A 14,808-nucleotide genomic window follows, 5' to 3' on the forward strand; every position below is an offset into this window, starting at 1 on the left:
TTTTTTCTATTTTCCTCCCTTATGTTGTCACTGTGGTTCTGATGCTTCAGTGATCAAAGCGATAGAGAACAAGCTGTTCTTTTGTTCCAACTTCCTTTGTAGGTACATGGAAACTTTGTAGGAAGAAAGACTGAAAGTTGGGTTTCAAAAGATCAAAGTAGCCATGTTCTTATGTTGTAATTTAAAGATGTGTAAAAAAATAAAGAGAAAGGAAGGGAAGCTTTGCAGCACTGTGAGCAGAGGTTGGAAAAGCAAGGAGTACATGCATCACCAACCTGGGCAGGAAGGAAAAAAGTGCCCATGTAGGGGAATGTAAGGAGCATCAGTTTTTGGTGTTGAGGATACCGTAGTTCATTGACTATTTTTGAATCAACCAAAGTTTGTGTGTGTGTGTGTATGTGTGTGTGTGTTTTAAATTACCTGTTGACTAGCAGGGAATATAGTAGTTAGCAGCCCAGCCCAGCTACTGGAAGAGAGGGTGAGCCACTTGGAATGGAACTGCTACTGGAATACAAGGAACCCTATAGATCAGGGGTAGTCAACCTTGGCTCTTTTATGACTCGTGGACTTCAACTCCCAGAATTCCTGAGCCAGCTAAGCCCACGAGTCATAAAAAAGCCAAGGTTGACTACCCCTGCTATAGATCCTCATTTCTAAAGTAGCTGCCATACTTTAAAAGTGAACATTCATAGATTTCCCTTTAGAAATTAGAACCATGGCCCCTGTACAAAGCACTAGAGGAGTCCTCTTGCTCATTACTACAAAACCACTGAGATCTTTTATTTCCTTCCTGGGGGCATTTTTTTTTTAATTGGGATTGCTCACATTTCAAAAAGGAAGAAAGAGAATAAGAATAAGGAACAGAGAAAGGATTTTTTTTCAAATATTCATCAAATCCACTTCCTTGCATTTATTATCTAAGTGTTAAATAATTAATACTATCAAATATTAATAATAATTTTAATAATTAAATAATTATTATTAGATTATTATTTATTATTTTGAGGGGGCAATTTCTTCTGCAGCACATGAGCTGAATTTCAAAGAGCTATGTATTATTGTATAGATCACACCAGTCCTTCTGATAAGGTTGCAACGAAAAACCAGAGGGTTTTTTCCTTATTTGCTTTTACAATTGTCACAGATATGCCCTTTCGATGTCTTTTTTTCTGCTGTCTTCCCTACTTTGCCTTCATCTTGTTCCCAGCTCATGAGTGAGAGGCGTTAAAGTAGCCTTTCTCCTCCTTTTCCCAACATTATCCAAGGGCAATGTCATAGTATATAGAATCTGTACATTTTGTCAAAGCAAAAATGAGGTTGCTGGGCAGGATTGCAACTAATCAGCACAATGGGTAATGGAAAGTGTTGTGTCCTGAGCCTGCAAAAGCAGGCTCGGGATGTTGCATTTGGTCCCGGGCATTCCAAAAGCTGCCCGGGACCAGACAGAGTGGTGCTGGCCTTGCGCGCATGCGCAAGGCGCGAAAACGCTAAGTTCTTATTGGTTAACACTGTCCGGGCTTCTGGCCATATAAAAAGGCCTGCGTGCCTTTGTGTTTTGCTTGGTTGTTGGAGAAGTAGAATAAACTGTTTGTTGATCATCACCATGTGTCTTCATCATTCGCACACGAACGGAGGACTTAACAGGAAGAGGGACTTCCCAATAAAGCAGCATTTTCAAGGCAGCTCAATAATCCCATGTGCTTAAGGGAGTACCATATTTTTGACATTAAAATGATCTTTCAGACACAGCAATATGCTCATGAGTGGATGATTTCCTGCTGACTGATGACATTGAGAAAGTTGGAGGACAGCAAAGCCAGAGGGCTTAATCAATGTCTTTGTTTAATAGGTCCTGCATCCCCCGAATCAGACATCATCAGATTAGGCAGGCAGATTAGGACTCAGCTGTGGAGACAGGAAATTTTATGCCAACTTTATGTGGGTCAAGAGCCAGACTAGCATTTATTGAGCCCTAGTGAGAGGGCCAGTGGCCATAGAAATAGGATAGGCATCAACAATGGGGCAGCAAATTTCATGCCAGTACAATTTACTGCTGTCTCAAAAAATGGTGGATAACATTTCAGTTCAGTAGTAAGGAAAGGTTGTTAGATGACTTATTTGTGAAATGGATGTTTGTGTGTATATATATAAATATATATAGGATGCCTATTGGAAGTGCTAGGTTAGAACTGAAAGCTGATATAAGCAAATGAAGCTACTTTGTTTTGTTTTTAGAAGTGGAGCAGCATTGCCCATCTGCTTCACTGAATTACCATTGAAGTTAATCACCCTGCTGAAGTTATAGAATCAAAAATATGAATTGTTGTTATGCACACACTCTGCACAGTCAATGTACTGTGTACACCTGAAACACCAGCCTTGTCACTAACAGAGAGAATGGTAAGTACTGAAAGATGGTAACTAGAAACACTTGTTAAACTTTTCCAGCTTGATGCTTCTGTTCAAGCCATAAGCCTAGAAGAATTCTGCCATTCTCTTTCATTTTTTCCATAGTAATTATAAATGATTGAAAGCAATTCATAGCCGGAGAAGGGGAATTGGGGATATAATAATAATAATAATAATAATAGAATACCTGAAGAACAATTATGAAGATGCACTGAAATTAGTATATCAGGAAGGCTTACTAACTACTGGAGAGACCAAACTGGCCTACAAGAAAGACCAAATGAAGAACAGAATAGAGGCATGGGAAGACAAAGCACTACATGGCCAATACATGAAAAAAATAGCTGGGAAAGCAGATAATAATAAAACCTGGCAATGGCTAAGAGCAGGAAAATTGAAGAAAGAGACCGAGGGACTAATTCTGGCTGCACAAGACCAAGCCTTAAGGACAAATGCATACAAAGTCAAAATTGAGAAGACAGCAACAGACAGTAAGTGCCGCCTATGCAAAGAAGCTGAAGAAACAGTGGACCACTTGGTATGCTGTTGCAAGAAGATTGCACAAACTGATTACAAGCAGCGGCATGACAAAGTAGCAACGATGGTGCATTGGAAGATCTGCAAAAAATATCATTTGCCTGTAAGCAAAAACTGGTGGGATCATAAAATAGAGAAAGTCATAGAAAATGATAAAATTAAACTGCTCTGGGACTTCAGAATTCAAACAGACAAGCACCTGCAACATAACACCCCAGACTTAACAATTGTCGATAAGAAAGACAAAAAAGTCTGGATAGTGGACGTGGCAGTGCCTGGAGACAGCAGAATAGACGAGAAAGAACTGGAGAAGATAACAAAATACAAAGACCTACAAATAGAAATAGAAAGACTGTGGCAAAAGCAAGCAAGGGTAGTACCAATAGTCATAGGCTCCTTGGGTGCAATCCCAAAACAACTGGAGCACCACTTGAACACCATTGGCATTGACAAATTCGCTATTAGTCAATTGCAAAAGGCGGCCTTATTAGGAACTGCTTCCATCCTGCGACGATATCTGTAATACCATCAAACATCCACATCTGCCTATCCCAGGTCCTGGGTAAGGACTCGATAAGTAGACAAAATGCCAAATCCAGTCTGAACATCTGGCTGACTGTGTGATGATCGATAATAATAATAATAATAATATCTGTAATACCATTAAACATCCACATCTGCCTATCCCAGGTCCTGGGTAAGGACTCGATAGGTAGACAAAATGCCAAATCCAGTCTGAACATCTGGCTGACTGTGCGATGATCAATAATAATAATAATAATAATAATAATAATAATAATAATAAAGTTGGAAGTGAACTTAGAGGTCATCTAGTCCAACCCCCTGCTCAGGCAGGAAACCCTATACCATTTCAGACAAATGGGTGTCCAGTCTCTTCTTAAAAACCTCCAGTGTTGGAGCATTCACCACTTCTGGAGGCAGGTTGTTCCACTGGTTATTTGTTCTAACTGTCAGGGAGTTTCTCCTTAGTTCTAGGTTGCTTCTCTCCTTGCTTAGTTTCCATCTGTTGCTTCTTGTCCTGCCTTCAGGCCCCTTGGAAAATAGCTTGACTCCCTCTTCTTTGTGGCAGCCCCTGAGATATTGAAACACTGCTATCATGTCCACTCTCGTCCTTCTCTTCATTAAACTTGACATACCCAATTCTAGCAGCCTTTCCTTATATGCTTTAGCCTCCAGTCCCCTAATCATCTTTGTTGCTCTTCTCTGTACTCTTTCTAGAGTCTCAACTTCTTTTTTACATTGTGGTGACCAAAACTGGATGCAGTATTCCAAGTGTGGCCTTACCAAGGCATTGTAAAGTGATATTAACATTTCATGTGATCTTTATTCTATCCCTCTATTAATGCAGTCCAGCACTGTGTTGGCCTTCTTGTCAGCTGCAGCACACTGCTGGCTCATATTTAAGTGATTGTCCACTAGGATTCCGAGGTCCCTCTCACAGTTACTACTGTTGAGCAAGGTACGGAATATGGAATTCCACCTTAAAATCCTACCATTTCCCAGTGTCTAAAATGGGAAGCAAGATGTGCAATTTTTCACTTATTCACCCTTTCTAATATAGCCTTTCCCTTATAATTGAAAAAAAAATAGGATGGAACTATTTCTGCCTGCTCCAGGGTGACGTACTGTGTATGTTTTCTGAGGGGGAGTAGAGGGTGGTCTGTTAGAAGAATGAGGCGATTTAGGATTGTATGAAACCATAGCTTGACTCAGCCCTCGGAACCCCCATCCTGGTTTCACCTGCCTTCAGAGCATCACAGGCAGGTTAGTGGAAGCAGCAGGGTTTTCCACTTCACTTTGTGATGGATTCCATCCCTGGTGAAGGACCCCTAGAACATCTACAAACTCTCAGCACAATTTTGCAGAGGCAGAACTATCCCCTACTTCCTGGAATATTTCTGCAAGTAAATCCCAAACAGTGGCTTGTAAATCTAGAAAAATACCCCAGCGACAAGATGTGATCTTTAAATAAAAGCACACTATGTGGTATTTACACAGAAGGTATGTTCGTGTGACTATTTTTTAAAATTAAAAAAAAATTATTAAAGGGCTAGAAGTTTTTTTTTCATTTTTTGTAATCCTAATCTTTCCTAGTATCTAAGCCACAATTGCAAAGGTTCTTAAGCAATCTTCCATCTTTGAAGAGTATCCCCTAATCCAATTTAGTTTTCATTTTTCCCCCCACTATACAATCAATATAGCCTTGAATATATAAAAGTGGGTTCCAAAGGACAAAGCTAATTTTTTCTTCAGTATTATAACTATGTTTCATCCAAATTATCTAAAATTGACTAACAGCTTTCCCACTCATTCTCAGTCAATTATAAAATTCCTGATTCTTTAAAAATGAATAATTTGTTTCCTGGCTCTAATGAGATTTATTATTTGGCAGGCAAACAAATGACCAGTTGATATTTATAGTTGTTGAACACCCACTGGCCATTATTTGTTGTATGTTTTGATGAATAATTAAAAAGAATTGATTACTTATGAATTAAGGTTCCCTGCTTTCCAAGAATGCTTGGACGAGTTCTTCTGTACCTATATTATCAATTATATGCATAATCATAGCAGCAGATTATATAATCATAGCAGCAATCACCTAGCAGCAGATAGGAGGAACTTACTCAGATCTTTTTGATAGTCATTTCCTAGTGATGAAACAATAGCACTTTGAATTACAAGCTCCAGGAATATTTCTTTATGCAGCGGGACATAATGAATGATGAGCTGGCCTGTTTGTTTTTCTGTATTTAAATAAGAATCTAGTCTGGGGCTTGGTAGTGTGGAAACTTCTCTGAGCACATCTATTAGATGCAAAATACACACAAATTTGGTTTTCTGTTTTTAAAGCTTATCTTTCCATTGCTAATATTTTATGCATTACTAATTTCTAAAATGTAATTTTAAATCCAGTAATTCTTTTAGCAATTATTTGTTATTTCTACAAAGAGTCCCAAGTGAACAAGAGCGCATTCACTTGTTTAATTAGAAGTTCTTCTCTGCCAAATACCTGTGGAAAGTCAGCCTGTCTTCCTCCTTACCCTTTTTTATAATATATTGGCTCCCTCTTATCAAGTACAGGAGAAAGGAACTCATTTTATCAGGTGCAGAGGAAATAAATTGAATATGCCTCCTTGGGAAGAATAGCATTGCGGAATATTTTACCCATATGAAGCCATATGTGCACACACAAACAAAACTGGAATGATTTGAAAGACAGCAGGAGAGGAGGTGGCATTATAGCAGTTCATTCATATCAGTGTGTTTTGCCAAGCATCCCTTTACATGCTTTACTGAGCCCTAATCTATATATGAAAATTATTGTGAATGTGATACTAATCTGTCTTGCTTTTATATGGCCACTCAATAAAAGCCACTGTCCATTGTCCTTCATCAACAAATATCAACTACTATGCTGTATAAATTACTGGGTCAGGATTTTTTTCCTTGACAAACATCTTATATTTCATTAGTTTTTTTCAGTTCTATAAAGTAGACAAGTTTAATGCAATGTAAAGCATTTAAATGGTTTAAATATTGTGGTTAGTAACTTACCTTTTCTGTCAGTCCAGTATTCCCTTTGGATGCGTACCAAAGGCTACACACAAAGCTTACAGGGGGCATTGAACAGGTGACCGACAGTCCCACAGTCCCCATTTCTCCATTTTGCATAAGGATATAAGATGGCTTGCAATAATAGTGATGGTCTGGCCAGTAGGAGGAGTAGAGCATTCTCTGGACTCTATTATTTTTTGTTGCTTGAGTTTGCAAATTACAGATTTAACACAGATACTTGCATTTATGTTTTTGTATGACAGGCTTAATAGAATCATTTTAAAATATTTTTTCTTATATTACTGTGATGAGTTATTTAATGACAAAAGAAGGATAAATAGGGATTCCTTACCATAGTGGTTCAGATGCCACTGGATTCTTCTGTAATCATGAGTAATTAGGTTATATATACCCTAGAAGGGCCTTGCTGCCTCAGTATAAGAAAGGCCTTCCCCAATTTACATTTTCTCTGTACGTAAGATTACAGCCTTTCCAGTTCCCAAAGAGTATGGCTGTTGGCTGTGCTGGCTTGGAATTAGTATTTCCATTGAGAGGTTGTTATCCAACTGTGCCAGAAGACAGAGAAGTGATACAGCCTCCCGCAATCTGTTACACTTCAGCAGTGACCCTATAGACAGATCAGTCCCATCTAGTACAGCTGAAGTTGTGGGAGTTGCGACCTAACATACTCATAAACACCAGCCTACTTTTAGGGAAAGAAAGACTACACACCTTGTCAAACATTCTCCATCAATGAAAACTTGAAAAAAAGTTTTTTTTGTTTTGTTTTTTAAAGCAGCTGAAGTTCTGTTTCCCCAGCATGCTATGATTTGGTAAATCAATCCTTAATAAGGCCTCTCCCTCTTTCTGAGTCCACAGCAAAAATAGTTCTGTTGTTTGGCAAGACAGGATAAACACATGGTTAAGTTTTGCCTGTCCAAACAGGGTGTCTTATTTCTCAGCAGGATTTGGTGCCTGATACAGAAGTCAGAAAGCAAGACAAGTCAAAGAGAAAGTTCTTCAAAGATGCATTTAGAAGAGGCAGCACACATGTCTGTGCCATGTGCCCTCTTTTAAAGAGAATAGATTGTTTCCAAGTCCTTTCAATTATTTACTTATTAAATTTATAATAAATAGTCTTCTTTATATATAATATAAAGAATATACTAAGTCTTCCTAGTGTATCCAATCTAAAAATAAAGGAAAGCAATCAAGTCTTGGAGATAGATGTTTATCATAGAATGTGCCAGCAAATTGGGCAAGCTGCACATCATCAGACAATGATGAAATGGACTGTGTTTTCATTTAAATGAAAATTGTTATCAATGTTGATCTATTTATAATTATCTCATTATAATTCCTTTGTTGTGGGATTCAGCACCATCATGACCAGATGACACCAGTCTTTCCCCTTCATTACCCAATAATGTCCTGGGATTGGATTCTGGGATTCTGGGATCATGAGCAAGATAGCCCCAAATCATAATTTCAAATATAAAAACAATTTTTACTACCACCCCAAGCTGGCATCGTCACCTAATAATTTCAAAGTATATTAAATTTGTAACATTTTATCAGTCCTGATCTTGGAGGCAAGATCAAGTGATCTATGGTGGATATGATCAGAGCTGGCATTTTGAGAATTTAGGAAGGTATAGACATTCTACTTACGATAGTCTCTTTCCCAGACATTGTTAGTTCTATAAAGTAGATTAAGAAACCAATGCCATTTAGGTCCAGAACTACTTTTATTAGAACAACTATAGTAGCAGAATCTTCCAAGTCTGAATTTATTTCCCCTCCTCTCTCATCTTATCTTGTGTGAATTATAGAGGGGCCTCTCTGAGACATTACCGGAATTAATTTCTTGCAATGAATTCAAGATGAGCTTTTCTGATCATTGACTTAGTAGCAGCTCTCTTCTTCAAGGCTATTCCTTTACAACAACTGAAGACAATGACATTTCTAATTTACATGTAAGAGCCAGTGCTAAGCTACCAACATTTAACAAGAAAATGTTAAATTACTCAATCAGTAGTAGAATTATAATCACAGTTTATAAAGCCCATTAAAGGAATTGGAACAACTCTGTTAAAAGGAGTATTATTATAAACACCCAACAATCTAGAGGTGAAGTAATCAATACGCATATCAGTAGAATAGTCATCAGGACTGGGAGCTTTCCTGTATTCCTAGATTTAATAGTAGCTTTCATTTCTTGAAGAGATAACAATCTGGCTAGATAAAAAGCTTTGTTGTTGTTAATTGCGAAGTCGTGTCCGACCCGTCGCGACCCCATGGACAATGTTCCTCCAGGTCTTCCTGTCCTCTACCATCTTCTGGAGTCCATTTAAATTCACACCTACTGCTTCAGTGACTCCATCCAGCCATCTCATTCTCTGTCGTCCCCTTCTTCTATTGCCCTCAATCTTTCCCAACATTAGGCTCTTCTCCAGTGAATCCTTCCTCATTAGGTGGCCAAAGTACTTGAGTTTCAACTTCAGGATCTGGCCTTCTAAAGAGCAGTCGGGGTTGATCTCTTCTAGGACTGACCGGTTTGAACGCCTTGCAGTCCAAGGGACTCGCAGGAGTCTTCTCCAGCACCATAGTTCAAAGGCCTCAATTCTTTTGCGCTCAGCCTTTCTTATGGTCCAACTTTCACAGCCATACATTGCAACTGGGAAAACCATGGCCTGGACTATACGCACTTTTGTTGGCAGGGTGATGTCTCTGCTTTTTAGAATGCTGTCTAGATTTGCCATAGCTTTCCTCCCCAGGAGCAAGCGTCTTTTAATTTCTTGGCTGCAGTCCCCATCTGAGGTGATCTTTGAGCCCAGAAAAATAAAATCTGTCACTACCTCCATTTCTTCCCCATCTATTTGCCAGGAATTGAGAGGGCCGGATGCCATGATTTTGGTTTTCTTAATGTTGAGTTTCAAGCCAACTTTTGCACTCTCCTTCTTCACCCGCATCAAGAGGCTCTTTAGTTCCTCTTCACTTTCTGCCATTAGAGTGGTATCATCTGCATATCTTAGGTTGTTGATATTTCTCCCGGCAATCTTAATTCCAACTTTTGATTCATCTAGCCCTGCCTTTCTCATGATGTGCTCTGCATATAAGTTAAATAGGCAGGGCGACAGTATACAGCCTTGCCGGACTCCTTTTCCAATTTTGAACCAATCAGTGGTTCCGTGTTCGGTTCTCACTGTTGCTTCTTGACCCGCATATAGGTTTCTCAAGAGACAAATGAGATGGTCTGGTACTCCCATCTCTTTAAGAACTTGCCACAATTTGTTGTGATCCACACAATCAAAGGCTTTTGCATAGTCAATGAAGCAGAAGTAGATGTTTTTCTGGAACTCCCTAGCTTTCTCCATGATCCAGCGTATGTTGGCAATTTGATCTCTAGTTCCTCTGCCTCTTCGAAATCCTGCCTGTACTTCTGGTAGTTCTCGATCCACATACTGCTGGAGTCTAGCTTGTAGGATTTTAAGCATAACTTTACTAGCATGTGAAATGAGTGCAATGGTGCGATAGTTTGAACATTCTTTGGCATTGCCTTTCTTTGGAATTGGAATGTAAACTGACCTTTTCCAATCCTGTGGCCACTGTTGAATTTTCCAAATTTGCTGGCAAATTGAGTGTAGCACTTTTACTGCATCGTCTTTTAAGATTTTGAATAGCTCAGCTGGAATACTGTCACCTCCACTAGCTTTGTTGTTGCTCAGATTTTCTAAGGCCCATTTCACTTCACATTCTAGGATGTCTGGTTCGAGGTCAGTGACCATCTCATTGTGGTTATCTGGGACGTTAAGCTCATTCTTGTATAGTTCTTCTGTGTAGTTTTGCCATCTCTTCTTAATCTCTTCTGCCTCTGTTAGGTCTCTGCCATTTTGGTCCTTTATCATGCCCATCTTTGCATGAAACGTTCCCTTCATATCTCCAATTTTCTTGAAGAGATCTCTGGTCCTCCCTATTCTGTTGTTTTCTTCTATTTCTTTGCACTGTTCATTTAAGAAGGCATTCTTATCTCTTCTAGCTACTCTCTGGAATTCTGCATTCAATTGGGTGTATCTTTCTCTTTCTCCTTTGCCTTTCGCTTCCCTTCTTTCCTCAGCTATTTGCAAAGCTTCCTCAGACAGCCATTTTGCTTTCTTGCATTTCTTTTTCTTTGGGATGGTTTTAGTTGCTACCTCTTGTACAATGTTGCGAACTTCCATCCATAGTTCTTCAGGCACTCTGTCTATCAGATCCAGTTCCTTAAATCTATTTGTCATCTCTACTGTATATTCATCAGGAATATGATTTAGTTCATACCTGAGTGGCCTAGTGCTTTTCCCTACTTTTTTCATTTAAGCCTAAATTTTGCAACAAGAAGCTCATGATCTGAGCCACAGTCAGCTCCTGGTCTTGTTTTTACTGACTGTATAGAGCTTCTCCATCTTTGGCTGCAGAGTACACATAGTCAATCTGATTTCTATGTTGACCGTCTGGTGATGTCCATGTGTAGAGCCGTCTCTTGGGTTGTTGGAAAAGAGTGTTTGTTATGACCATCGTATTCTCTTGACAAAATTCTATCAGCCTGTGCCCTGCTTCATTTTGTACTCCAAGGCCAAACTTGCCTGTTATTCCGGTTATCTTTTGGCTTCCTACCTTAGCATTCCAATCCCCCATGATGATAAGGACATCATTTTTTGGTGTTAATTCTATAAGGTGCTGTAGGGCTTCATAGAACCGGTCAATTTCATCCTCTTCAGCACGAGTGGTTGGGGCATAGATTTGGACTACTGTGATATTGAATGGTTTGCCTTGGATTCGAATTGAGATCATTCTGTCATTTTGGGGATTGTATCCCAGTATTGCTTTTCCTATTCTTTTATTGACTATGAAGGCTACTCCATTTCTTCTGAGGGATTCTTGCCCACAGTAGTATACCTGATGGTCATCTGAGTTAAATTCACCCATTCCTGTCCATTTTAGTTCGCTGATTCCTAAGATGTCGATGTTCAGTCTTGTCATCTCTTTTTTGACTACGTCTAGCTTGCCTTGATTCATGGATCTTACATTCCAGGTTCCTATGGAGAAAAAATCTTTACAGCATCGGACTTTCCTTTCACCACCAGATATATCCACAGCTGAGCGTCCTTTCGGCTTTGGCCCAGTCGCTTCATTCTTTCTGGCGCTACTAGTACTAGCCCTCTGCTCTTCCCCAGTAGCATATTGGACACCTTCCGACCTGAGGGGCTCATCTTCCAGCGTCATATCTTTTTGCCTTTTAGTACTGTCCATGGGGTTTTCATGGCAAAGATACTGGAGTGGTTTGCCATTTCCTTCTCCAGTGGATCACATTTTGTCAGAACTCTCTGCTATAACCTGTCCGTCTTGGGTGGCCCTGCACGGCATAGCTTATAGCTTCATTGAGTTACGCAAGCCCCTTCGCCACGACAAGGCAGTAATCCATAAAGGGGAGATAAAAAGCTTGGTCATGTGTAATCTTCAGATATTTTTAACATAATTATCTTCTTCTATGATAACTTTTGACTTAGCATTAAAAAGTCAGATATAAGCATAAATATACAAAAAGCTGATCTATTAAATCAAAGTCATTTTAGACTTTGCCTTGAGCATTGTTAATATCAGAATAATGTCAGATTCAGGACATCATGAGCCAAAGTGGTTCAAATGAATACAGCTGCATCTAACACTCTCTATAAGAATCTGAACGACTAGTAGTCAAAGTGAATTGCCGGTAGATAACAGTAAAAAAAAAAAATCAAGGTGGGCAAGGCTTAGATCTCTTGTGGGTGTGAATGGAATCAAGACTGTTCATGCCCTTGACCCCTCACTTGGGCTCAGCCTGGTCCTCTTCTACATCATTATTTTATTGTCATTATTTTGATCAAAAGGCCAAACATTTGCCAGGACTTTTTCCTTGGTTCCAATTTCCACCTTTCCATTTTAATTAATTTTTGTTTAGGTAATAATCATTATTTTAAAATGTTTTTAGGATTGAAATTGTTTAGTTCCCATTGTAACTGAAAGGTTACCTAGCCATCACTGAGATGTTAGAAAGTCTTTTTATATTACTTTTACCTTAACACAGCAGTAGTTGGATGGCTCTAAAAAAAAAAATACCTAAGGTCATTCATGGGAAACCTTCCAAATAAAAATTTGACAACTGTGGTGAAACTGGCTAGAGTGGAAGATTCATTCTATTCTCATTCCCTGTTTTTCAAGCTATGTTGCTTGTAGCCTGAAGGGAAGAAAAGAAATGTTTCTCTACTGTTTGTGCAATTTTCATGTGGACTATGCAGGAAAGGTTTGCACCTGAAATCTTTACCTAAGTCTGAAAATGGAATCCAAACCTATGATTGACAGACACTGTGCATAGGTCCCAAGTGAGTTGTTCTTATTTCTGATCATTTGTTCATTCATTTTTAAGCAGGACAGAATGACTCGCTGCTTTATAGCTGCTCCCCAATCATTTTAAGCCAGTGAACATATTGGAATGTTTAGTATATGCATTATCTCATAAAAGTCTGTGGAGGAAAGCCAATCCCCAAATAGCTGTCATAGGGACAAAATAGCACTTTTCCAGAATATGTGCTACTGTCTCCTTTAATATGATGCTCCTTCCTTTGATCTTTTCTGTAGACAGAGTGGTGTACATCCACATCTATCAGTCATTTTTTATTTTAAAAAAATCTATGGGCCTTATAAAAATGATGGATGGTAGAACTGGGAATCCCCATTTAAAAAAAATGTTTATATATATATATATATATATATATATATATATATATATATATATATATAAATGGTACCACTAGACGTATCTATAGACATATAAGTATGCCTCAGCAATGTGTTTAGACACCAGCCTGAAAAATCAAAATTATAGGGTTACAGTTTTTCAATTTACTTCCTCAGATTATGATTACTGGTTTCTTTTTTAAATTTCATTTGTTTTAGTAGTACTTGTTTCAGATGCTTCTTGTGTAATATGTAATTGAACAGTCAAAATATTTTTATATTTTTAATTAACAATATTTAATAGGCTGCCTTCATCCCGAGGAATTCTGAGTAGTAAACAATTATTTCAAATACAATCATTAAAACCATCCAAAAGCAGAAGTAAAAGCAGAGATAGCAGTTGTTTTATTTGAGTACTATCCTTGTGGTTCACATCTTACCAGAATTGTGTATCAGCATCAATTTCCCATATAAATATAGTAACACTGCAAAAGATAGGACATGTAAACAGTGACAATTAGATAAGTTTCTCTACAGAACAGTCACACACATGGCCTGTTCTGCTATGTATATCAACAAAAAGAGTCAATTTTAAATGTTTTTTCCTGTTTTTCAGAGAGTAGAAATGCATATAAGACGATGGCAGCAGAATATCTTGAAAAGCATCTACAATTCACCAGCAAATAAGAATGGAAAGCAGAGATGTCCGCAGGGTATGATGTGCATACAAACAGGAGGAGCTTTGATTGCATGATTGTGGCCACCATCTTGATTTTTTTTTTTTTACTATATCCTGCAAGTACCTGTAATGGGAAGATTCTAGGCAATTTAACCTATGTCATTAATTACAAATTATTTGGAAATTTGTTCTTAGAATTTTTTTAATGAACAGATGCTTGCCAAGTTTTCAATGGTTGAACTGGAGTCACAGCTCCCTTTAATTTTCCCAGCCCCTTTTTTTTCACTCCCAACCCTCTTTCTTTATCACTGTGGCAATACTTAATGATGGAAGGAAGTTCAGTATCTGTTCTTCACATAAGATGGCTGGACAATTACATCTGCAATATAATTATATTAGCTTTATAGAACAGAGCAGTTGCTATTAAGGTCTGTAAAGAACATTGGAAACTTTGCTCCTCTAGGTTACATTATGATGGTATAGACTAGGGGTGTCAAACTGCCGGCCCAAGGGCCAGTTTCATCATACCGAAGCCACGCCCACCCCATTGCCAGCAATGCAAAAAGAGTCGGGATACGTCACAACACGTCACATGATGTGGTGAGTTTGACACCTGTGGTATAGACCTTTGCTAACATTCAACCATTTTCATTTTAAGAAAGACTAGATTAGTATATCTGAAAAAGGATGACGGAACTTCAGAAAATGCATCAGAGCTTTACCAATCAGAGGTATCTGTCAGGAGGGGAAAAAGTCAAAATGGATCCTCATTTGAATGGATCTGAAATTTTGTACAGAATAACAAGTTCAGCCTATATTGCATTTTTCATGGCAGAAAAAAAAACCAACCA

The sequence above is a fragment of the Crotalus tigris genome, unplaced genomic scaffold (genome assembly GCF_016545835.1).
Source record: "Crotalus tigris isolate CLP2741 ecotype Arizona unplaced genomic scaffold, ASM1654583v1 scf7180000017550.10884619, whole genome shotgun sequence".
In the NCBI taxonomy this organism is placed as follows: Eukaryota; Metazoa; Chordata; class Lepidosauria; order Squamata; family Viperidae; genus Crotalus; species Crotalus tigris.